We start from the raw sequence: 27,714 nt of genomic DNA on the forward strand, positions 1-27,714 counted from the left end.
GCACTGGCTATTCAAATTGACCGGCGGTTGCGGGAGCGCAAAACCGCAAATTCCCTCATGGTGTTGTCTGAACAGACACCTAATTCGGTGCAATGTGATAGAAAAATCGCAAATTCCCTCATGGTGTTGTCTGAACAGACACCTGATTTAATGCAATGTGATAGAATCCTGACTAGAAATGAGCGGAAAATTCATAGACGCCGGAATGGCTTGTGCTACTACTGTGGTGATTCTACACATATTATCTCAGCATGCTCTAAACGTATAGCTAAGGTTGTTAGTCCTGTCACCGTTGGTAATTTGCAACCTAAATTTATTCTGTCTGTAACTTTGATTTGCTCACTGTCATCTTATCCTGTCATGGCGTTTGTAGATTCAGGTGCTGCCCTGAGTCTCATGGATCTCTCATTTGCTAAGCGCTGTGGTTTTACTCTTGAACCATTAGAAAATCCTATTCCTCTTAGGGGTATTGATGCTACGCCATTGGCAGCAAATAAACCGCAGTATTGGACACAGGTTACCATGTGCATGACTCCTGAACACCGCGAGGTGATACGTTTCCTGGTTTTACATAAAATGCATGATTTGGTTGTTTTAGGGCTGCCATGGTTACAGACCCATAATCCAGTCCTGGACTGGAAGGCTATGTCAGTCTCAAGTTGGGGCTGTCGTGGTATTCATGGGGATTCCCTGCCTGTGTCTATTGCTTCTTCTACGCCTTCGGAAGTTCCGGAGTATTTGTCTGATTATCAGGATGTCTTCAGTGAGTCTGAGTCCAGTGCACTGCCTCCTCATAGGGACTGTGACTGTGCTATAGATTTGATCCCAGGCAGTAAATTTCCTAAGGGAAGACTGTTTAATCTGTCGGTACCTGAACATACCGCTATGCGTTCATATATCAAGGAGTCTCTAGAGAAAGGACATATTCGTCCGTCTTCTTCCCCTCTTGGTGCGGGATTCTTTTTTGTGGCAAAAAAGGACGGATCTTTGAGACCTTGTATTGATTATCGGCTTTTAAATAAGATCACTGTCAAATTTCAGTATCCTTTACCGCTGTTGTCTGACTTGTTTGCCCGGATTAAAGGTGCCAAGTGGTTCACCAAGATAGATCTTCGTGGTGCGTACAACCTTGTGCGCATTAAGCAAGGTGATGAATGGAAAACCGCATTCAATACGCCCGAAGGTCATTTTGAGTACTTGGTGATGCCTTTTGGGCTCTCCAATGCGCCTTCAGTTTTTCAGTCCTTTATGCATGACATTTTCCGGAAGTATCTGGATAAATTTTTGATTGTTTATCTGGATGATATTTTGGTTTTTTCTGATAATTGGGATTCGCATGTGGAGCAGGTCAGGTTGGTCTTTAAAATTTTGCGTGAAAATTCTTTGTTTGTCAAGGGCTCAAAGTGTCTCTTTGGTGTACAGAAGGTTCCCTTTTTGGGGTTCATTTTTTCCCCTTCTGCTGTGGAGATGGACCCAGTCAAGGTCCGAGCTATTCTTGATTGGACTCAGCCCTCGTCAGTTAAGAGTCTACAGAAGTTCTTGGGTTTCGCTAACTTCTACCGTCGTTTTATCGCTAATTTTTCTAGCATTGTGAAACCTTTGACGGATATGACCAAGAAGGGCTCCGATGTAGCTAACTGGGCTCCTGCTGCCGTGGAGGCTTTCCAGGAGTTGAAACGCCGGTTTACTTCGGCGCCTGTTTTGTGCCAGCCCGATGTCTCACTTCCCTTTCAGGTTGAGGTGGATGCTTCAGAGATTGGAGCAGGGGCCGTTTTGTCGCAGAGAGGCCCTGGTTGCTCTGTTATGAAACCTTGTGCCTTTTTCTCTAGGAAGTTTTCGCCTGCCGAGCGAAATTATGATGTGGGCAATCGGGAGTTGTTGGCCATGAAATGGGCATTTGAGGAGTGGCGTCATTGGCTCGAGGGTGCTAAGCATCGTGTGGTGGTCTTGACTGATCACAAAAATCTGATGTATCTCGAGTCTGCTAAACGCCTTAATCCGAGACAGGCCCGCTGGTCATTGTTTTTCTCCCGCTTTGATTTTGTTGTCTCGTATTTACCAGGTTCAAAGAATGTGAAGGCCGATGCTCTTTCTAGGAGCTTTGTGCCTGATGCTCCTGGAGTCGCTGATCCTGTTGGTATTCTTAAAGATGGAGTTATCTTGTCAGCTATTTCTCCGGATCTGCGACGTGTGTTGCAGAGATTTCAGGCTGATAGGCCTGAGTCTTGTCCACCTGACAGACTGTTTGTCCCGGATAAGTGGACCAGCAGAGTCATTTCCGAGGTTCATTCCTCGGTGTTGGCAGGTCACCCGGGAATTTTTGGCACCAGAGATCTGGTGGCCAGGTCCTTTTGGTGGCCTTCCTTGTCAAGGGATGTGCGGTCATTTGTGCAGTCCTGTGGGACTTGTGCTCGAGCTAAGCCTTGCTGTTCTCGTGCCAGCGGTTTGCTCTTGCCCTTGCCTGTCCCGAAGAGACCTTGGACACATATCTCCATGGATTTCATTTCTGATCTTCCGCTATCCCAGGGCATGTCCGTTATCTGGGTGATATGTGATCGCTTCTCAAAGATGGTCCATTTGGTTCCTTTGCCTAAGCTGCCTTCCTCTTCCGATCTGGTTCCTGTGTTTTTCCAGAACGTGGTTCGTTTGCACGGCATCCCTGAGAATATTGTGTCAGACAGAGGATCCCAGTTCGTTTCCAGATTCTGGCGATCCTTTTGTAGTAGGATGGGCATTGATTTGTCGTTTTCGTCTGCTTTCCATCCTCAGACTAATGGACAGACGGAGCGAACCAATCAGACTTTGGAGGCTTATTTGAGGTGTTTTGTCTCTGCTGATCAGGACGATTGGGTGACATTCTTGCCGTTGGCTGAGTTTGCCCTTAATAATCGGGTTAGTTCCGCCACCGTGGTTTCGCCTTTTTTCTGCAACTCTGGTTTCCATCCTCGCTTTTCTTCGGGTCATGTGGAGCCTTCTGACTGTCCTGGGGTGGATTCTGTGGTGGATAGGTTGCAGCGGATCTGGAATCATGTGGTGGACAACTTGAAGTTGTCACAGGAGAGGGCTCAGCGCTTTGCCAACCGCCGCCGCGGTGTGGGTCCCCGACTACGCGTTGGGGATTTGGTATGGCTTTCTTCCCGCTTTGTTCCTATGAAGGTCTCCTCTCCCAAATTTAAACCTCGTTTTATTGGGCCTTACAAGATATTGGAAATCCTTAATCCTGTATCTTTTCGTCTGGATCTTCCTGTGTCGTTTGCTATTCACAATGTATTTCATAGGTCCTTGTTGCGGCGGTACATTGTGCCTATAGTTCCTTCTGCTGAGCCTCCTGCTCCGGTGTTGGTTGAGGGCGAGTTGGAGTACGTGGTGGAGAAGATCTTGGATTCTCGCCTCTCCAGGCGGAGGCTTCAGTACCTGGTCAAGTGGAAGGGCTATGGTCAGGAGGATAATTCCTGGGTGGTCGCCTCTGATGTTCATGCGGCCGATTTAGTTCGTGCCTTTCATGCCGCTCATCCTGATCGCCCTGGTGGTCGTGGTGAGGGTTCGGTGACCCCTCACTAAGGGGGGGGTACTGTTGTGAATTTACTTTTTGCTCCCTCTAGTGGTTACTAGTTTTTTGACTCTGGTTTTTCTGTCATTCCTTTTATCCGCACCTGGGTCGTTAGTTAAGGGTGTTGCTATTTAAGCTCCCTGGACCTTCAGTTCAATGCCTGGCAACGTAGTTATCAGAGCTAGTCTGCTGTGCTCTTGTCTACTGATCCTGGTTCCAGTTATATCAGCTAAGTCCGCTTTTTGCTTTTTGCTATTTTGTTTTGGTTTTGTATTTTTGTCCAGCTTGTTCCAAATATATATCCTGACCTTTGCTGGAAGCTCTAGGGGGGCTGGTGTTCTCCCCCCGGACCGTTAGACGGTTCGGGGGTTCTTGAATTTCCAGTGTGGATTTTGATAGGGTTTTTGTTGACCATATAAGTTACCTTTCTTTATTCTGCTATCAGTAAGCGGGCCTCTCTGTGCTAAACCTGGTTCATTTCTGTGTTTGTCATTTCCTCTTACCTCACCGTTATTATTTGTGGGGGGCTTCTATCCAGCTTTGGGGTCCCCTTCTCTGGAGGCAAGAAAGGTCTTTGTTTTCCTCTACTAGGGGTAGCTAGATTCTCCGGCTGGAGCGTGTCATCTAGAATCAACGTAGGAATGATCCCCGGCTACTTCTAGTGTTGGCGTTAGGAGTAGATATATGGTCAACCCAGCTACCACTGCCCTATGAGCTGGATTTTTGTATTCTGCAGACTTCCACGTTCCTCTGAGACCCTCGCCATTGGGGTCATAACAGTGTCCATCCTCCACTCCATCCATCTGGACCATCGAGCGTTGCATGGCACTCATCGGTGAACAAAACAGTTTGGAAGTCAGTCTTCATGTATCGTTTGGCCCACTGGAGCCGTTTCTGCTTGTGTGCAGTGGATAGAGGTGGTCGACTGGATGGCTTACGCACAGCTGAATACCTCTGAAGGACCCTGCATCTTGTTGTTCTGGGGACGTTGGAGGCACCAGCAGCTTCAAAAACTTGTCTGCTGCTATGACAAGGCATTTTTGCAGCTGCTCTTTTAACCTTACGCAATTGCCTGTTGGAAAGAGTCCTCAATTTTTCCTTATCAGCATGCACATGTGTGTTCTGGGAATCAGCTACATACTTCTTGATTGTGCGATGATCACGATGAAGTGTCTTGGCAATGTTGATTGTAGTCATGCCTTGACCTAAATACTCCACAATTTGTTGCTTCTCAGCAGCCGACACATCCTTTTTCTTTCCCATTTTGGCAAAAAATGTAGGCTGCTTAATAATGTGGAACAGCCTTCTTAAGTAGTCTTGCCTTTATTTGGACACACCTGACAAACTAATTTGCACAGGTATCTGCAATTGCTTTCAGTGATATAAAGAGCCCTGACACACATCACCATCAATGAGTTTAAATGACAAACAAAAAAATTCTAACCTTATCACTCCTAAACTCTATGTGCATAATAATTTGGAACACAGTGTAGTCTCTTTATACTCTTTCAGTGCTTTATAAAGTCCATACAGATTTTGTTCCCATATTCTCTTGATAAACTTTTTGGAGCTGTTAGCATAAGATCCCACGATGAGTTTTTGATGCTACTCATTTCCACTGCACAAAAATGTAGAATCTTATAGTTTCTGCAAAGTGGATGGAATTTGTAAAAAGTTCACGCATACTGTGTTTTTATTGTACACAGCATAAACTGACTTGTTGCGTGCATTTGAAATCTGCAACAAGTCAAATTCTCTTGCAAGTTCACAGAGTTTTATATGCGGATTTGCCCCCCCCAATTACCTTAGATGCAGAAAATCTACAATTTTATTGCTTTTTTGCTGCAGAAAAGCTCTAAAATTGCATGTAATCTGCACATGACTGTATCAATATTGTTGTGTCAAAGCCAAATATTAGGAAGCATCGAAAACAAAGCAACTTAATGGGGTTGTCAACTACTAGGACAACCCTTTCTCATTCCGCATGTTTGGCTTCGATAAAATTAAAACACATACACATCTCCCGTTCTGGCGCTGTTCCAGAGGAGTAGGAATTCACATTTCCGAGGCTCACGTGCAGTTGTTATGACACATGATCCCAGCACCCAATCACCGCTGGTGTCACAGTCCCCACCTTCGGACGTTTGCGTAATCAAGAGGAAGTGAGAGCTTCCTCTTGATTACTAATACTTCTGAAGTAGGGACAGTGACGCCAGTGGTGATTGGGAGTTGGGATCATGTGTCATAACAACTGCATGTGAGCCCCAGAAATGTGAATGCCGACACCGCTGGAACAGCGCCGGAATGGGAGGTGAGTACAGCATATGTGTTTTTATTTTATCAGGGCCAAACACGGGGAATGTCCTAGTACTGGACAACTCCTTTAATTTAATTTATAACATATCAAAAAGAAACAAAAACAGAGCATCAAAAATGTGATAAAAAATCACAAGTAACTTAATTTACCAAATAGATGCAAAATGGTGCAGAAAATCTGCAACATCAAAAACTCATCAAATACCCATTGTGGAAATGTAGCCTTAATAGGAATTTGCCACCAGTTTTTGCTACCCCATTTTAGAGCAGTATGATATTGGGTTCAGTGTTGTATTACTTACTTGGCTGCTTGCTAGAGGTTTTTACAACATCACTGTCTTGAGTGTGTCTCGCCAACCTGGGAGATCTGGGGGTAGAAGATCACTGCGTATTGTGAATTGCCAATCTTCCATTTAGCCTGTGTATTTGGATCCCCAATTTAATTAATATAGTTTCATTTAGTGCTGAAGAGGTTAACGACCCTTTCTATGCTGGTTAGAAACATGCAGCTCCATTTCAGCTGCTTATGATCTGGTTGTTAACTCTTCTTATAAATCCCAGCAAGACCCTCCCTGTCCTGCCAGCTCTGCTTCCTTGCTCTAAGGAGATGCTGTGCTGAATAGGAATTTGTTGTTGCTTTTGGAGATTAGTCTTCCTGTGCGGTGTGCTAAAGCTAAGTAGTTGAAGGTGGGAGTTTTGGTGTTCTGTAGTTTGTTGTTGTACTTTTGAGTTTATCTCTTGTTCCCTTTTCCCATTTAGTTTATTCCTCCCTGTCCCTATCCTCCTCCCCATTGTTGGTTAGTGCTTTTTTATGTTAGATAATACAGGGATAACAGAAAACCTCTGTCTTTGTGTCTGGTTTACCTTCCATTTCTGTCCCATGCCTCATAGGGTGGGGGAGGGGACAGATTAGGGTTTTTACAGGAGCATTGTAAGGTCAGAGACACGCGTCTCTCTACCGATAAGAGTACCCCTGGGAAAGGGATAGTTAGAGTCCCAGCTCAGGGGACAGTTTGAGACCCCCTCTTCCTTACTGAAAACCATCACAGTAATCACAGTTTTATCTGCTGCAGATCAAACCAGTTCTCTGATTCCTGAGCTCTGTAAAACCCTGCCCACCCTAATGATCAACAGCTTTCTGTGTACACTGTACATACTGTAGGTACAGGGTTTTACCAAGTTCCTGAATATGGTGGAAAACTCAGCAGCAGGTCTACAAGTCCTCTAGTGATAAAACATATTTTTATCAAACCTATAACAAGCAGCACAGTAAGTTATACAACACTGGAATTAAGGTCTCTGTTTCTTCATTATACTATTCCCAGATTAAGTGGAAAAAATGATGACAGATTCCCTTTTTAATGTTGCCTTTGTTTTTCCTTGGAATATGTTTACATTGTTTACTGAGAATAACATAATGATGGCCTAGCGAAACTGCTGTGATCAGTTTAAGTGAGAAGAGATTAAGTGTCTCTGTACCTCCAAAGACTCCAATGAAGAGAATATACCTCTATCTTGAAAGGACTTCTTCTGAGAAGTTATGGGCCTGCAGCGGTAAGTAACATATTAATGTGTCGCGAGTAACTATAGAAAATATTAGTCACTATAGTAAATATCAGTCCCAGAAGTGGAGAGAAGGACTACAATAACAGATAGCAAAAATATGTATTACTTACAGAATAAGTAAAGGAAGGTCAAACAATTCGAGGTCAGGTCCTGGAAATGGCGCAGTGCACCAAGGGGGAGTCAGTGATGAAGTCCAATTCATGAGCCAATGTCGGAAAAACCAGAAAGACAAGACAGTTTACAGGGAGCAGGCACAAGAGAGGTCAGGTCACAAGCAGAGAGTCCAAGTCCAGGAAGGGAATAAAATCAGGCTGGGTCAGGCACAGAGAACAGAGGGATCAGTCTTACGCAGGCAGCAGCAAGTGTACGATTGACACTGGATGGAGGAGCTAGCATGTTTAAGTAGAACACTAATCAAGGAAAGTGAATACAGATGATTGCAGCACAGAGCCAGAACAACCAAAACAGAATGACAGCCCCTACACAAAGTAACATAGCAGACAAGGGTAGTGTGGAGATCGTGACATTTTCTGTGTAATTTAGTTATGTTTATATTTGATTACTGCTAATTTTATTTTAATCCATTTCAATTAAAATATAAACCTGCTGCACGTGATTCCTAGGTCAGAGGAATAGAGGAAAAATATATCTCACAAGTCATCAGGCAAGGAGTGGAACCATTGCTACCGAGGTGTCAGTTCCTACTAACTCCTCAGAAGCACTGGCCAATCAACCACTCCAGCTCCTTCTTGTTCTTATAGAAAAGCATGTTAGAGATTAGGTTCTTGATGATTAAAATTACACAGTTTATAATGGTGTAGCATTTTAACACAGCTTGGGACCTCATTTGCAACGTATTTCTGAAAATATAGATCGTTGGACACTACGTAAATTGTTTTACTTGCAGCCATATTCCAATGGATATGTTTACTGCTCTTGAGTGCTGGCAACAGACAGTTCATATTCGGCCCCATCTATTTATATCCCTCACCTTCACAATATCTGTTCCACCTGATCATGGCCAATCTTATACGCCTTATTGTTGTGCATGTGGGTCTTTAGATGCTTTAGAAAGCTGAGATTTGCCACCACAATTTATAATCCCTTCCAGAATAGGATACAATGTTGTAGTAGTCAGTAGTGTTGAGCGATACCGTCCGATACTTGAAAGTATCGGTATCGGAAAGTATCGGCCGATACCGGCAAAGTATCGGATCTAATCCGATACCGATACCTGACACCAATACAAGTCAATGGGACTCAAGTATCAGACGGTATCCCTGATGGTTCCCAGGGTCTGAAGGAGAGGAAACTCTCCTTCAGGCCCTGGGATCCATATCAATGTGTAAAAGAAAGAATTAAAATAAAAAATAGGGATATACTCACCTCTCTGACGCGCCCTGGACTTTACCGCCGTAACCGGGAGCCGTTGTACCTAAGAATGCGCGCTTGAAGGGCATTAGATGAGGTCACTGCGCTCTGATTGGTCCGTAGCGGTCGCGTTACCGCTACGCGACCAATCACAAAGCCGTGACGTCACCTAAGGTCTTTCAAGCGCTTGAAATACCTTAGAAGACGTCCGCAGCTTCTGATTGGTCGCATAGCGGTCGCGTGACCGCTACGCGACCAATCACAAAGCCGTGACGTCACCTAAGGTATTTCAAGCGCTTGAAAGACCTTAGGTGACGCCACGGCTTTGTGATTGGTCGCGTGGCGGTCACATGGGCCGTCGCGACCAATCACAAAGCCGTGACGTCATCTTAAGGTCCTTCACGCTCTGATTCTTAGGAAGGAAGGCTGCCGGAAACAAGCAGGGCGCGTCCGAGGGTGAGTATATTCCTATTAGGTATATACTCACCCTCGGCTTCTTTCCGGCAGCCTTCCTTCCTAAGAATCAGTGCGTGAAGGACCTTAAGATGACGTCACGGCTTTGTGATTGGTCGCGACGGCCCATGTGACCGCTACGGACCAATCAGAGCGCAGTGACCTCATCGAAGGCCCTTCAAGCGCGCATTCTTAGGTACAACAGCTCCCGGTTACGGCGGTAAAGTCCAGGCTGCGCCGGAGAGGTGAGTATATCCCTATTTTTTATTTTAATTCTTTCTTTTTCACATTGATATTAATCCCGATACCGATTCCCGATACAACAAAAGTATCGGATCTCGGTATTGGAATTCCGATACCGGCAAGTATCGGCCGATACCCGATACTTGCGGTATCGGAATGCTCAACACTAGTAGTCAGCAACACCAACATTCATTGGCTTCTTCCCATCCTGGCAATCCTACATTGTCCTTCAACCTGCATTAACATATAACTTTACCTTCTCTGCTTCCCAGTCATCTTTGTTGGTATCTTTATTAAACTTGCAACAAGAACAGACAAGATCCACCTTCTCAAGCATCTCATGCTTCTTTTATTGTTTTTAATGAAATTTCAAATATACAATTTGGGGTTTTTAGGAAGTGCATATAGGATCATATGGTTTTTTTGTGCTGGCTGAATCTTATTTTGTGTGTGAAATATTTCAATATTTGTTTGCAAAATTTCATTTTTTTGTCAAAAACTGTGAGTATAATTCTAAATAATCTAATACATTTATTGAAACTGAATTAATTTTCAAGAGGTTGTCCACTACTTTATCATTGAGGACTTATCTTTGGGATAGATCATCAATGTCTGATCGGTTGGGGTCCGTCACTCGACACCTCCGCCAATCAGCTGTTGTCAGTGGCTACCGCAGCTGCTCAATTACAGAGCTGCTCCGTCTTCTGTTAGTGGTCAGCAGCATAGTACTACACATCCGCCTACTGTTCAAATCAGTCAATGTTGTTACCACAATTGCATGTGGTGGTGCAACAACATTAGATGTAAAGGTGGTGTGACAGAGTCACTAGTAATATAATAGAGGGGAGATATGTTTCACTACGCCTAATGGCATCAGTGTTATAAAATCCTGAGTTGTATTTCCTCCAGAACAGTAAGTGTTGTGAGGGTTATGTTATGGGCTAGTTTTTAGGGGGACATTCATAGAGCAGGTGGGAGAGTGTCACCCCATATCTCCCCCTACAGAGCTAGCACCACTGTATGCTGACAGGACCTTGGTGAGGTAACAGTCATGTGAACAGTCGTTGTTGGGGAGTCACATGGTCCAAGCTTAAATGGCTGAATGAAAGAACTTTCAGTGTTCAGTGTGTGGGCCTGGAGAAGGAGCACTGCAGGAGAGTGCTCCATGGACTAGAGCACCTGAACCGTGTATGTTCTGTCAGCCGTGAGTGGGAGGAACCCCGCTCACTGAAGGACTGTGCTTGTTCTGCAAACATTTTGTTTTGTTTTCCTGTTTTGCCCAGTGGGCTGTATTTTCTTTACTACCCCCCCTTTGGTTTATGCTGCCTATAATAAACCAAAGGAAGTTCTTAAAGCCGCTGTGTAGCCGTGTCTACCTCCGTGTGCAGCCGAGTGAGCCATTCTACCACAGTGGTCTCAAGTGCACAACTCAGTACAACCATTTGTAATGTAATAAATTAATAAATGCAAAATACAGTTCATTGTGCTTTTTCAAAATAGATTGATTCGTGCATCTGCTTTCTGAACGTGAGCAAGAACAGTCTAAATTTGACTACCTTAAGAACTACAACAGTATTTCATTAAATGCCAGGAGAAATATATAAAATAGTGAAAAACACATATTTTTACACATTCCATTTTTACAGTGATAAGAAAAATCAAAAGGAAAAATTACATTCAAGTAGCAATTGTATCCTGCTGCCATGCAGTATCTTGCTTGCAAGTCAGGAGTTGATCTGCCAAAAATGAAAGACTATCAATGCAGAAAAACCATGTCTTTCTTGGAAAAGATTCTAGAGACTGACAGGAGATTGGAGCACATCTTCTTCAATATCAACATATCAACATCCATTGGTGTATCATAAATCATTATGAACTTGTGAACACATGTTGTTATGAATTTACATTTTGCTCATTGTTTATCAGCTACAGTGACAAATGGTTCCAGGGCACCAGAAGGGCAGGGCAGTATCTGTGGTTCTGGAACAGAAATATGTTTTCTAAGAATCCATTGACCCTTTTTAATCTTGTATCTGCAGTCCTGCCAAATACCTTAATGTCTAAAAGCAAAATACAAAAGTATTACTTATAATTGTAATGTCAAGACACTGAATGTGGCAGCTTCTTTATATGGATGCACTTGCCATCTAGGCCCTTATTCAGTTTGCAATCTGAGCAGTTGCATAAAAGCCATTGGCAATATCCTTCCACATCCAGCCAATGTTCTACTGTTGACAAACCTTTTGCAAACTGCTGAAGCCTCTCTCAAATTGCATTGAAGGTCCTCAAGCTCCTCTCAAGTAGTCGGTTAAATGTTAAAATTCTCCTGTGGCGAAAACAAATAATATTTGAGGGTGCTTTTAGGTTCTCTTAGAGGGGGTGGAAATGTCATTTAGATGATCGTTATCTGACAATGGACTGAACCCAAAATCTCCTCCATCCTTTTAGATCCTCAAGTATTCTACTCCTCTGACTAAATATTATTGAGACTACCCAGGACTACAAGATACATTCAGCATAAGTGTCTAGATCAGATTTGACATTTCAAAAGCTATGCCAACCAAAAAGAATGTGCAACAGGCACATTTCTCTACTCGCAAAAAGCCAGAAAATGAAGTTTGTCCAGTCATGGACATGTGTTAGGATCAAAGGGGACCTTGAATTTTTAAGAATTTTTTTTTTCAAAAACGAATGTAATATGGATGTAAATCACATACATGCAGATGACATTTGGATATAGAAGACAAACAAACCAACAATCGTATGGATGAAAAAACACCAGAAAAAAATACAGTTAACCTGTAGATATAGAGTTAATCTGCAGGTTAATAGCGTCATTATGTTCCCCTCTACTTGTTTTCCATCTGTCTCTGTCCTTCCCCCCTGTATTTCCATTGATAGCTTTGGCTTCATAGAGCCAGATAAGTGCACAGATAGATGGAGAATAAGTAGAGGGGAACGTATATTTAAATGATTGGCCACTTAAAAAAAAAACAGAGATGTATCCTACTTTGATCCAATTTGCATACCAAATTTACCAATTTAGATTAATTGGTCTGCAAAAACATGTAATGTACGTGTGTGCCACCCATGTTGCATACTTGTGCTGTCGCTTTTCAAAGCTTTCCAGGAGAAGTTTAGTAAATTTCTATCAGTATTTTTTTTTTCTTACTAGAATAATAGGTGACACAAAGATGGCAAAAAAAACAAAACGGACATTCAGACCAATAATGGCTGGAAAATAACAGTTCTTTTTTGTGGATGTGAAAAGCCATTGATGTGTGAATGAGGCCATTGACAATGAAAATCTAGGAACTGCTTCAATGAGGATCTATATTGTGAATACCTTTAGTTACAGATTATATATTTTTCTGACCAGCAGCTATTTTCCTTACTGAAGTAAGCATATCACTAAAGTGAGGACAAAGTATTGTGATTTAGAAAAAAAACCACAAAAACCATGGCAAGTCCTGTGGCCCAGTTTTCGGGATCAAAGCATGAATGAGCAATCACATGTAACAAATGGATATTATAAAAAAAAAACATATCTGAGCTTTTAAAAAAACAAAATGAATTTCAAGCTTTTGTTTAGCCTTTTTATGCCATATTATTTTTTCCTTACGCTTCTATCATTTATTTTTTCTGCCATTTTTGAGCCTTAGGGTATATGCATATGCTGTCTTTTAGATGCCTATATAACGACTGAATGTTGCTAGAGGAAAACGTTACGGACTTACTGGTATCTTTAATTGAGAAACAAACTTTTTCTGATTTAATTTTGTTTTGTTGTGTTATTTTTGCCTAAGCAAAAAGGTTTTGTAGCCAGATTACCCAATGTGGTTCAAAATGCTAGTAACACGGAAATGTGAAATATTCAAGTTGCATCCAGCTCCAAAAAAGTTCTTTAAAATTTGAATTTTTATGGAAAAATGATTTAAAACCAAAATTTCAAGATACAGAAAAAACATGGTAATCACAGGTAAATGGACCCAGCAGGAAGAAGTTCTTCCTTTAAAGTTTCGATATATTTTGGATACACCTTAAGGCCTCATTCAGACGTCTGTGATTTTTCTTGTACTTAAAAACACTGACTGTTGTTCATCAGTGTTTTGGATTTTATTTTCACCAGTGTTTGGTCAGTGCGTTAATTTATGCCATCATTGTTTTATTTGTAATTTTTCACTTATGAAAAAAGAAGTTTCATGTTTTTCTTGGATTAGAAAAAGTAATGGAATTTTATCTATTGAACGGTCCATGAAAAATGGGTAGCACATGGACGGCATCTGAGTGCTCTCTGATTTATTCACATACACATAGGTTTGCCTTGGTGAGTTTTAGTCAACATTTGGATCCATGTCAGACAAGTGTCTATGCTTTTATGGGGAATCCTTGGTCTGAGAAAAAAATCGGATATGTGAACTACCCCATAAACTGTCATAGGTATGAGTGATATCCATGATAAACATGGTTAGCACCCATGAAAGAAGATGACATGTGAAGTCCTAACAGTTGCAGCAACAAATGTGCCAAATGTAGTGTTTGACTAACACATGAGCAACACCTTAGTCTGAATTCACACATCTATGAAATATGGACTGTGCTCAGATTTCAATACCAGACCAAATAGCGGGTCTTTTGACCTAATATGACTACTTCATCATATGAGGTGCTTAGCTCAGGTCAGGAGACTTGATGGTCAGCTTGGATATTGTGATTCAAGAATAGTCAGTCAATGTTTAATGTATGTGTAAATTTGGTCTTATTTGTGACTATACTTGCTCTAAGATACGATAGCAAACTAAAAAATGTTCTTACCATTGTGTATTTGATTGATTTTCCCTATATTTTGCCTTTTCCTTGCCTAGAGATGCACAAATTATTTACAATGTAGTTATAGAAATATAGGGTGGGCCATGTATATGGATACACCTAAATGAAATGGGAATGGTTGGTAATATCAACTTCCTGTTTGTGGAACATTAGTATATGGGAGGCGGAAAACTTATCAAGATGGGTGGTGACCGTGGTGGCCATTTTGAAGTCAGCCATTTTGGATCCAAATTTATTTTTTCCAAAGGCAAGAGGGTCATGTGGTTTTAACATAACTTTATTCTTTCATGAGTTATTTGCAAGTTTCTCTTTATTTTTTACAGCCATTGACATGTTGCAGAGGTTAACACATGAGGAGCGGATAGAAATTGTGCTGATGTCTGGTGAACGCAGTACCCGGGTCATTGCAGAAGATTTCAATGCAAGACACTCTACGAAAGAAAACTGTCACCATTCCCATGTTATTTAGGTGTATCCATATAAATGGCCCAACCAAAAAGGTTTGCCTCATCACTGAACATAATATTCTGTATAAACTGAGGTTCCTGTTCCAATTTTGTTTTGCCCATTCTGCAAATTCAGCGCGCCGATCTGACATCAGTCGAACATCCCATCGGCGGATATTAGCTACTCACAAATGGCACCCTTACAAAATCCAGCTACTGCAGCATCTCAATGAGGATGACCCAGATCAGCACTCAGTCAGGAAACCCATCACAAAATGTTAAACCCCTACATGACGGAGCCCTTTTTCATTTTTGCGTTTTTGTTTTTCGCTCCTCTTCTTCGCACAGCCATTTCTTTTTTATTTTTCCGTCAATATGGCAATGTGAGGGCTTGTTTTTTGTGGGAGTTGTACTTTTGAACTACACCATTGGTTTAGCCATGTCTTGTACTAGAAAACGGGAAACAAATTTCAAGTTGTGGTGAAATTGCAAAAAAAGTGCAATCCTACACTTGTTTTTTGTTTGGCTTTTTTGCTAGGTTCACTAAATGTTAAAACCTGCCATTGTGATTCTCCAGGTCATTATGAGTTCATAGACACCAAACATGTCTAGGTTATTTTTTATCTGAGACGTGAAAAAAATTTCCAAACTTTACTAAAAAAAATCAAAAAAATGCTCAAAAAATTGCTCAATATTCAGTTACCTGTAGTGTCTCCATTTTTGGAGATCTCAGGTCGGGGGAGGGCTTATTTTTTGTGGACCGAGCTGATGGTTTTAATGATACCATTTAGTGCAGATACGTTCTTTTGATCACCCGTTATTGCATTTTAATGCAATGTCGCAGTGACCAAAAAAAACGTAATTCTGGCGTTTTGAATTTTTTTCTCGCTACGCCGTTTAGCGATCAGGTTAATCCTTTTTTTAATTGATAGATCAGGTGACTCTGAATGCGGAGATACCAAATATGTGTATGTTTGATTTTTTTTTATTGTTTTATTTTGAATAGGGTGAAAGGGAGGTGATTTAAACTTTTATATATTTTTTATTTTCTCATATTTTTTGAAACATTTTTTTTATACTTTTGCCATGCTTCAATAGCCTCCATGGGAGGCTATAAGCTTTCACAACTCAATTGGCTCTGCTCAGATCGCTCCTATGTAGCTGAATTCCTGCATTGCTATGAGCGCCGACCGCAGGGTGGCACTCACAGCAATCCGGTATCAACAACCATAGAGGTCTCAAGGAGACCTCTGGTTGTCATGCCGACACATCGCTGACCGCCGATGACATGACGGGGTCAGCAATGAGCGCATTTCCGGCCCGAAGGGCTAGTTAAATGCCGCTGCCAGCATTTGACAGTGGCATTTAGCTAGTTAATAGCGGCGGATGGGTTGCGATTCCACCGGCCGCTATTGCAGGCACATGTCAGCTGTATAAAACAGCTGACATGTCCCAGCTTTGATGTGGGCTCAGCGCCAGAGCCCATATCAAAGGGGGAGACATGACATGCGCAGTACTAGTACGGCACATGTCGTGAAGGGGTTAATTTCACTACTGCAAGAGAAAAAATGTAGTTCCAGAAGTCAATGTTCAGTAGAAAGATTATGATCAGCATAGTGTGGATTGATGATTGTGCTCAGTGGTGGGATGGATACTCCCAAAATAATATAGGAAAGACCACAGCACTCTTTTTTTGCAATAAAAAAATGACATTTACTGATGTGCCAGAATGTTATGTTCAGGGGTACCACACTTTGCAAAACGGCCAATATTTTAGCCTGCCCAGACCTTGGTCAAGACCAGGAGAAAGTACAGTGGATATTCTTTGGAGAGGCTGACAGCATGTGGTCAATGATCAGTCAATATACTGCATTAAAATAGTTTTGCTCTAAAAGTCATAAAATGCACAAACTGAAAAAATGTGAACCAATTAGATTAACCCCTTCCCAACATTGATGTTGAACTTGGCCCTTATTCGCATATACGTTATTTGACATGTGGTAAAGTTTTAGCACTAGAGGTTATGACCATCCTGAATTGAGTCACCTTGATGCAGTGGTATGGCTTTTACTTTTTTATAAATTTAAATTATGTTAACTAAGTACGCTATATTAATGTTATACACTATTACTATTAATTTACTGCAGGGTATTTTCTCATTTTTTTATCTTAGGTTTTGTCTGTTTAGTGGTCAATGTGAACATGTACCTACACGTCGCATGCATACTAACTAATGTTGCATTAAATCCTGTGAAATAGCTGAAGGTTTAACAAACTTCCTGAATGTGGGTTTGAATACTTTGAGGGCTTTAGTTTTTAAAATGGTATCACTTTGTTATTTTCCTGACGTATAGGTTTGTTTAGTTTCAGCCGGAAGTTTGCGTACACTGCAGTTATCGCGATGAAATCAGCTGACCGCGAGAACTGCCATGGACGTGACCGCTGGGGTTAACTCCAGTCAATAGGAAAGTTCTCATGGTCAGCTAATCAGCTGATCGTGGGAACTGCAGTGCAGATGACCACCGGAGACCAAGTTATCTCCGGTGGTCATCTACAAGCTCTGCTGTGTCTGGATGTCAAGCTGGATGGTGGCATATTGCCACTGTTTAGCCAAAGGCATCCAGATGTATCAGAGCTGGACTCGTTGTGGGACACTCCTTAATTTGACTACATCGGACAGGAAGTATTATATGTTGGTTTATTATTTTATTTTTGTTGCAGGAGATCGAGGGTGTTGGGGATTAGGCGATGCAGTAAGTATGGTAAACTAAGATTATTAAAGGACTTTACTCTTTCTGTGTCTTTATTAACCATATACCATATATACTCAAATATAAGCTGACCCGAGTATAAGCCGAGACCCCTAATTTTGCCATAAAAAACTGGGAAAACTTAATGACTCGAGTATAAGCCTAGTGTGGGAAATGCAGCAGCTACTGGTAAATGTAAAAAATAAAAATAGATACCAATAAAAGTAAAATTAATTGAGACATCAGTAGGTTGAGTGTTTTTGAATATCCATACTGAATCAGGAGCCTCATATAATGCTCCATAAAGTTTATGATGGGCCCCATAAAATGCTCCATACAAAATACGCCCCTTATAATGCTCCATAAAGTTCATGATGGGCCCCATAAGATGCTCCATAATAAAATATGCCCCATGTAATGCTCCAAAAAGCTTATTATGGGCCCCATAAGATGCTTCATCTATATATATAATTGTCTAAGGGTTTTACTGTCTGTCCTGGAAATCCCGCGTCCATGATTGGTCGAGGCCGCCTGGGCATCGTCCAATCAGCGACGGGCACAGTATCGACGTAGATGTCATAATGGTTGCCATGGCGATGATGATGTCATAAAGGTTGCCTCGACCAATCAGCGACGGGCACAGTCTGCCGCGAATTCTGGAATCATCATTGTCCATATACTACGGGGACATGCATATTCTAGAATACCCGATGCGTTAGAATCGGGCCACAATCTAGTACAAAAATATGCCCCATATAATGCTGCACAAAGGTTAATTATGGCCCCATAGCATGCTCCATAGAAAATGTGCCCCATATAATGCTGCATAAAGGTTGATTATGGCCCCATAAGATGCTCCATAGAAATATTTGCCCCATATAATGCTGCATAAAGGTTGATTATGGCTCCATAAGATGCTCCATAGAATATTATGCCCCATACAATGCTGCATAAAGTTTGATTATGGCCCCATAAGATTTTCCATAGCAAATATTCTCCATATAATGCTGCTTAAAGGTTGATTATGGCCCCATGAAATGCTCCATAGAAAATGTGCCCCATATAATGCTGCATGAAGGTCGATTATAGCTAGTGATGGACGAGCACTAAAATGCTCAGGTGCTCGTTGCTCGGGTCGAGCAAATTGGAATACTCGGGTACTCGGCCAGAACAACGAGCCCAATGTAAGTCTATGGGAGACCCGAGTATTTTTACCGCGATCCCCCCGGGGGTCCTTTTAAGGTCTAAAAACGTCTGAAAATGATGGAAACACTGCTCAAATGACACAGGGACACACCTGGAAGCATTCCTGACTCCTAGTTCACAGCTGTAGATTCATGCCATTCTTCCCGCTGCCACAAAAAACACATGAAAATGAAACCAAAACGGGTTTTGATTGGAAATATGTCAAGGTACTTCCTTTGCAGGTTAATGACTTGCCTGTAAGGCCAAATATTTAACCCCAGACCGAAAATTTCCTCTCCCACTTAGGCTTAGTTCAGATTAGTTCATTTTTGAAGCGTTTTTCAACTTTAACATTGCTTTCAACCATTACAAATGCATTCACTGGGAAATGTCATTGTGACATTTAACACCCCTAGCTGACCATGTGGTGTGTGACACATAAGCAGACCCATCTTGTTTCAATGAAGGAGGGACTCTTAAAGTTACCAAACCTATTTTTACTGGTGCATCAGGCGGCATTAATCTTCTTAAAGGGCCATTATGAAATAGTGGGTCTCCTAAGCTGTTGTAGCCTATGCTGTGAGTGGATGGGCTGCCAAGAATTACAACGCACCACAATACCCCTGTCATAAGATGTCCAGGGGGGACTCCTGAAAAAATGTTGCATTGAATTCAAGGCCTGCCCTGCTACCAATTCATAAGCACCCCAATAAGCCTTTGAACCCACATAGTGGATGGGCCCATGAAAATCCACTTCACAATATGCATTTTGTACTCCGAACTCCTTTGTTTTACACATTGGCGGCAAGGCTAGCCTTGCTGCATAGTCAGTCATATGCACCCCATTAGGCACTTGGAACCCACATACTTGTTGGGCCCATGAAAATCCACTTCACAATATGCTTTTTGTACTCCTGTACTCCTTTGTTTTACACATTGGTGGCAAAGCCAGCCCTGCTGCATAGTCATATGCACCCCATTAGGCCTTGGAACCCAAATAATGGATGGGCCCATGAAAATCCACTCGTATTTTGTAATGGTATAATAATAATAATAATTTTTATTTATATAGCGCCAACATATTCCGTAGCACTTTACAATTAAGTGGGGACATGTACAAACAAATTTGGTATTTGGTAGTTAAGACAATTTAAGCAGTGACATTATGGGTAAGTTCCCTGCTCGCAAGCTTACAATCTACATGGTATGATGGTTACCTCTTTGCACAATTATTTACAGGAGAATTTGGCAATTTTATTTGCCATGTTGTTAACACTAAGGTTCAGATACGGCTTTAAAAAAGGTTAATACTTGCAATACAGCACAATTTTATTGCTAACAACAAAATTCAAGGAATAGTATGATTGAATAGTGTGAGTGTGTACACTTTTGTATATGTTAACATACATAGGCTAATAAGTACATATAAGGATTAAATAAATATAGTGATTGTGCAGCGCCCCAGGGTCCTGGTCGTTGCAGTAATATCATTCTCCTCTAGAGGGGAGTGATGTTACGATTGAAGGCAATAAAGGAGATCTCTTTACCAGGTATCACAAAACATGCAACACACTTCATATTCCAGTCCACCAGGGGGAGCTATGCTCCTATTTATTAGGGCACTCTTCACAATTAGGTAAAACTGGTGGTCTGGATAGGAAGTTTAGACAGAAGCTGACTGAGCTCCACTCAGGCAGCTGCTAGCTGAGCTCCGCTCAGTTAGTGGGTCCCTGACAGGGGTGGGATCCTGTCAGAGGCCTAGACAGAAGGACACGGAGCTGTGCCTGCCCCACATGCAGCAACCCCTAAGAAAGGACACGAACAGAGAACTGTATTGTAGAATGTGAGAAACGAAGTCATAGCAAAAGGAGTGGAAATCAGATGGAGTTCTGCCCTGCACAGGCTGCCTCCTTCTGAGGTGCAGGATCCGGTAGCTGGAACAACGAGGGAGCAACAGTCCTTTATGCCTTGCTCCAGAGACTGGCAGGACAGTTAATTTCAAGTTACTGATCTGCCCTATACCTAGGAGGCACGGTGGCAACTTGTGGGGGCCGGGGAGTGCTAGAGTCCCTGTAAAAAGCCTCAGGCCACCAGTCATACGGGTTTGTCCTATCCATCTGGGGGACAGAGAAAGAGACATAACATCTAGAACATCTGCAACAGTTGTGAGGACCTTATGAGAAGCTCAGCAGTAAGGTACTACAACACCCAGGCGCTAGAGGAAGGCTACTGATTTCCACCTGGATAAAGGGACTCTGGATTTGCCTCTAAACTGGCTGGACTCTGCCTGCCCTGTGATCTGGTGCTCTGGACTGTGGATGCTGAAGCCTTCAGTAAAAAGGTAGAGACTGCACCCTTGTGTCCTCGTTCTTCACTGTGCCTAACACCATCCACCATCTACACACTGGGAAGCCCTGGGGACATACTTCACCTGTGGGAAGGTATACCATCTAGCTGCCATAACATCACCCCAGTGGACCCCTAAGCAGCGTCGGTCATCCTGACCAAATACCACAGGTGGCATCACGAACATTTCCCCTTTAAGGACCTTTCCCCCATTTACAATGGACATCCCTAGGGCCATGGACCATGTCAGCCACCGTGACATCCCCCTTGAGAACCGAAGGGCCTGGTACCGAGTACCCCACTGTCCTATGGGGCGATCCAATTAGTTAGATCATCACCAAGAGGGTTTTAAACATCATCTGTCTGAAATATCAGAGAAGCCACAACAAGACAGAGAACCCCTGGGAGATTACCTACACTGTATGGGCATCCCCAATTATGCAGGTATCAGCACACTGTACATGTACAGGTACCCCAGTTTTGGCATCTGTCTTAGTCATGTTTCTCTGGTCTTATATAGTGATTTACACTATGTAGTAACTCTAGTTTCACCCAGACCTTCAAGTGGCCACTTTTCAAGGTTGTTTGAAACTGAGATATCATGGAGTCATCAGATGAGGGGCCATAAACCCCTAGAAAATAAAAGCCAATAAAAGTTTAGATCAAACCACCACTGGCATAGTTTCAGTAAACCTAATGTTTTACAATGATAAACAGCAAACATATAGAGGCTTAGAACTGTTTGTGAAGTGAATAAACAAATATTTATCAAGATTGTGTCACTATGAGCATTGTCTGTCACATCTGTAAATGTTTTACAAGAAATGCAGCTATGTGATTGTCTGAATGCATTTGGTATACAGTCTTTAAATCTTGGTTATAAATCGCCATTTGTATATTTGCCATTTGTACATTTGAAGCAGCCAAAGTTATGGCTCTCAAGGAGAGAAACTAATGTAGTCAACAAAGAAATATTTGTAATGAACTACTGAGCCAAACTAACAGCATTGCTTTATCAAATTTATATGAAGTGTATTGTGTCCAATGTGAGCAACCAGGCAACACAAAAAGGAGCTTTGTAAGGGAGCTCTTTAAAGTACACAAATGTTATGAAGTCTTTGCCAGCAAGGATGTGTTTTCACCAATGTGGGGTACCTTTTTTAAAAATATACTAGTGCCATCGCAGGCCCCTTGCATGAAAATCAGTGGCCTATAAGAGCACAGAGCACGTCACAACTGGTGATCAAGTGGCAGTTAAAGGACACATTGCAGGAGACAGAGTTAAGAAGAAGGCCCAATGGAATGCCATGCCCAATTCCCCAATGTGTTGTCCTTTTTGGACTTAAAAAAATAGTGCCATCACAGCCTCCTTGCCCAAAATTCACTGGCCTATAACAGTTCAGAGCACGTTCACCATGGTCATCTAGTGGCAGTTAAAGGAGACATTGCAGGAGACAGGTTAAGAAGTAGGCCCGATGTAGGGGTGTGGTGTCTGACACTTGTAATGGAGTACATGGCCTGACAAGCAATTGCTCATGGGGGGTAATTGTTTAAAAAATATTTCATGGGAATCATAAACACCCTTGCCCAAAACTTAACTGTCTTTAGCAGCACGGAACACGTGAAGCCTGGTGATGTAGTGGTGGTAAATGATGAGAGGTGGAGGAAGGCCTCATTAAAACCTATTCCCAATGTAAAGGAGCGGGTCTCCTACACTTGTAATGCCCATATACTAAGTGCATGGGCTGTGAAACATTTCCCCATGGGGGGTGAATTTTGTAAAAAAAATTGTTAATGGGCATCATAATTTATAAACACCTTGCAAAACTGAAATTGGTTTCCTACACAGTTGCTGCTAGGAAGGTTCAGCTTTTTACTAAAAATATGGAGGACGAATAGTTGGATGAAGTGATGAGGAAAAGAGGCATGGTGATGACAGGAATGGGAATGTACATGATTAATAACAGTGGTGGCTATGGGAGGTATGAGATCCAGGATACAGCCTACAATGATTAGTCGTTTAGCCACCGCCAATTACCATAATGTGTTTCATGCCCGTCAGAAGATCTGTGTAACAGATGCGTGTGTTAGACTTGGCCTAAAAAATTCCTGTCAAAAATATTTTGCGAAAGACGCACGTGTCTGTCTAAAGGGCATTAACCTAATTATCCCTGTGTGGCCTATTAATAAAAAACAACAACATAATCACGTTCCTCCATCATGTTCTCATACACTTTATGCAGTTAATAGCCTCTGTGTCTGTACTGTTACATACTTAGGCAGTTAACTGGTTCATGCAGCTTTACATGAACACCCGAGCCTTACACTATGGCTGGTCCAAATAACTAAAGCAATTGTTACCATCCACCTCTCGTGTCTCCCCTTTTCCTCATAGTTTGTAAGCTTGCGAGCAGGGCCCTCATTCCTCCTGGTATCTGTTTTGAACTGTGATTTCTGTTATGCTGTAATGTCTGTTGTCTGTATAAGTCCCCTCTATAAGTTGTAAAGCGCTGCGGAATATGTTGGCGCTATATAAATAAAATTATTATTATTATTATTATTATTAAAGGGCAAAGTAAAACATGTTCGAGAGATGCTGAATTAGAGAAAGCAGATCAGTGTGGTAGGAAAACCAAACAAAATGATGGATGCTTGTGAAAAACAAAGTTTAAAGAGCAGTGCATCGTCCATAACTATAAACACACCCCTGGCACAAGCTTCTTCATCTTCACCCATACATATTACCAATAATATCCAAATGTCACATTCACAATTCTTTTTTCTAGTGTAACGAACACTGTTAAAGGAATGCCACAAATGCACATAACCATGACTCTGGGAAACACCAGATTTCCTCTTTCCGAGATATGGACGATGATGGTATTGATGAACACTTTGAAATTTACTGCAGCCACACCAAGAAGATGAAGATCAGCTGCAAAAAATGTGCAAAAAAGGCCGTGAATGTCTGGGAAATAATTTTCTCTTGGGCAAACTTTCCCTCTTACTAAAGTGGTACTGAATGATGCATACACAGCTCTCATGTCTATTTAGCCTGAGATGGTTGAAAGATGATGTACTCGGTTTGGTCCATGTCCACTTTTTGAAAGCGAGCACAAAAGAAGCATGAATTAGTGGGAAGACGTGTGATTTTGGACGGTAAGGAGGTGATTTCAAGTACAGATAGGTAGATACGCGTGTCATCGGTTTACTGATGAGATTGCAAACCGTGCCATTACATCAGCTGGCCCAGGCCGAAGGTGTAGATGGAGAAGAGTAGGGGTCCTAGTACTGTGCCTTGGGTAACATCAAAAGAGGTGAGGAGGTGGTGTGGGAGAGGGAGACACTGAATGTCCCTGTAACAGCCTGGTTGTTTTTTAAAGACTCTGCCGATAACCCCAAAAAGGCCATTTGCACCACCGGCCATGCCCGCATCAGAAGGTCTAGCAAAACTCCCATCCTAACCACCACAAGCATGATCAGGCACATGGCAGTAAAGCACCCGACTTTGTGGGTTAAACACAAGGCTCCATGAACAATGTGTGCAGGTGATGCCACTGCTTCTTCTAGTGTTGTGCGTGCAAGCCAATCCCCTGTCCATGCTGCATGCAAACATGCCTCATGCCCTGCATCTGCATCATGCATCATGCCCTGCAGTTGCACCCAAACTCAACTACCACCATCAGCAAGCACGTCCACGTCCTTGTCCCAGCGCACCGTTCAGTTGTCCATACCCCAGTCCTTGGAACGCAAGTGGAAATACGCAGGTAACGCCACAGTACTAAATTCAAACATTTCTCATCTGTAGGTGCTCAAAATGTTGCATTTTAGGCCCATGTGAGGCCTAAGCTTTCAGCAACCTGATGGTGGTGACCATCACAAGATAGTCGCTACCCAGCCGCCACAATTTTGCCCGGTCTGCCATCATGACATTTCACAAGCAATGACATGTCCCACAACATTACCTGGGCTCTCAACAATGCTCTTACAGGGAAAGTGCACCTAACCACAGACGCGTGGACAAGTACTTGTGGGCAGGGACAGTACGTCTCGCTGACAGCATGCTGGGTTTAGGGTAGAGGAAGCCATGACCCAGTTGGACATTGGGAGACCATGTTACAGATGTATGGAGACAGGCTGTGGAAGGCTTTGCATGTCATAGTTAGGGTTTTAATTTTGAACTGTAGCCTCTGGGCAATTGGAAGTCAGTGAAGGGCCTAGCTGAGAGGAGAGGCCGGGGAATAACCGAGGGACAGTTGGATTACTCGAGCATCAGACTTTAGGATAGATTGGAGTGGTGCAAGAGTACTAGAGGGGAGGCCAGAGTACTGGAGGCAGGAGATCATGAGGGCGTGCACAAACATTTTTAAAGTTTCTTGGAATGTACGGATCCTAGAACAGTTTTTTAGTTGTAGTGGGCAGGAGGAGGCAAGGGCTTGGATATGAGAGAGCTATGGGTCAAAATGACCCAGAAAAACGACCCAAAGAAATCCAAATTGTAATTTGAATATAAAAATATAAACTTTATTATTACACAATTATTATTGTAGAAACATCACAACTGGGAAACAGGTAAGGCAAAGTACCGCAGGGTGTGCACAGACACCACTAAAGAAGCATACACAGGACGCACGGAGCCGGGATCACAACACATACCCATAAATATAAATAGTGGGCTAAAAAGCCCATACTATTGTGCTAAAAAGTGCTAAACCAAAACATTCACATAATCAGACCAAGGACCGGAGTGCCAATAGTATAGTGAATGTATGCACATTACCTCAAATGGGACAGCCGGGTAGAATGGATCCAGGGTCCGTGCGCCCTCCCCGACGCACGTTTCGGTAATTAAACCTTCCTCAGGGGGAATATGAAGGGAAATAAAATGTGCCGATTTATATCTACCTAAAACCGGAAGTGACCGGGCCGCAACCGGAAGTAAATAACGGTTGCTAGGGAAACCTATAAACGTATCTCACTGTCTAACCAGATATATAAAAGAGCGGCAATACTCCGGTGTATAAGACATCCATAAAGAGACTCAGTGTAATCGCACATAAGGAAAAAAGCCGCGCATGCGCATAAGGCATGCCAGAAAAGGAGACACCATTTTGGAATAGGGAAAACCACAGTCACATGCTAGAACAACAGGGGTATAAGTGGATAACATGACAAGTATGACAAAAACATAGATATATGCATGGGAAATATATGGCAAACTAGATATCAGGTCGAATAACACAAATAAGGCCATATAAAGTAAACAGTACATAAATACATAAATAGAGCAGAGAGCACAGGGAATCATGGCCACATCCTGATAACAATATTATATATTAGCTAAAAACAGCTTGTTATCCTATAATAGGTCAGGGTGTTCAGCCCCTAGTGTCCTCCACTCCAGGTAGAAAATATTAATGCCCATGCAAATTCCGTAAAGGTGGTCATCAGCACATGGAAGATACGATTTGTCCAAGGCGTAAACTTGTCCATAAGTCCACATCAACGTACCGCGACATCAATAGGAGAAGAACAGCACAACTAAAGCAAAAACAAAGGGCTTGGATATGTATATTGAAAGAGAGGGCAGAGTCGAGGATCACCCCGAGGCCACGAACATGCGGGACTTTTTGTGCCAGTGTGGCGTCCCAGCATTACACAGTCATGTGTCCCAAAACATTACCCGTGCCCTCCAAGATGCTGTTATTGGCAAAGTCAACCTAACCACAGACACGTGGACAAGTGGTTGTGGTCAGGGACGGTACATCACACTAACAGCACACTGGGTTAACATAGAGGAAGCCGGGACTCAGTCCGACCTTGGGATGGTGCACGTCCGACCAACCATGAGTATTGCTGGCCCTTAGTCAATCTGGGTTGCCCTCGCAGTCTTCAGCTACTCCACCTCCTCCTCTTCAGCCTCCATCTCTGCAAGTAGCACATCAGTCACAAGCTGGAAGCACTGCAGCATTGCCTCAGCCAAGCGGCAACAGGCTGTGCTGAAGCTAATATGCTTAGGTGACAGCCCCCACAATGATGAAGATTTGTGGACACTGGACAGCTCTGAAAGAGCAGGCCGATCTGTGGCTGACACCGCTGAACATAGAGCAGCCATGGTCGTGTGGGACAATAGCTGGAACCTGGTGTCTGCTCTGTGTCGAGGTGAGCTCACACACATGCCATGCCTGGCCCATGTGCTTAATCTCATTGTTCAACATTTTATGAAAAGCAACATAAAGGTGCCAGATCTGCTTGGAAAAGTATGAGGCTCTGCGTACACATTTCAGAAAGTCAGCTAGAGCTTCATCCGCCTTTGACGTGCTTCTGCAGCACTTGCAGCTTATGTCTTACCGACTGTTGTGCTATGTCCTCCCCATGTATTGGAGCTCTACACTGCATATTTTGGAAAGGATTTGTGAGCAGAAGAGGGCAGTTGTTGACTACCAGCATCAACAAGGCCGTTGGTGTTCAGTTCTGAATTCACACATAAGATCTCATGAGTGGACATGGATGTCAGACCTGTGTATCCATCCTCCAACGCGACCAATCACAAGCCGTGACGTCATCTAAGGTCTTTCAAGCGCTTGAAAGTCCTTAGATGACGTCGCGGCCTGTGATTGGTCGCGGAGCGGTCACGTGACCGCAACGCGACCAATCA

Source organism: Ranitomeya variabilis, chromosome 1 (assembly GCF_051348905.1).
Source record: "Ranitomeya variabilis isolate aRanVar5 chromosome 1, aRanVar5.hap1, whole genome shotgun sequence".
In the NCBI taxonomy this organism is placed as follows: Eukaryota; Metazoa; Chordata; class Amphibia; order Anura; family Dendrobatidae; genus Ranitomeya; species Ranitomeya variabilis.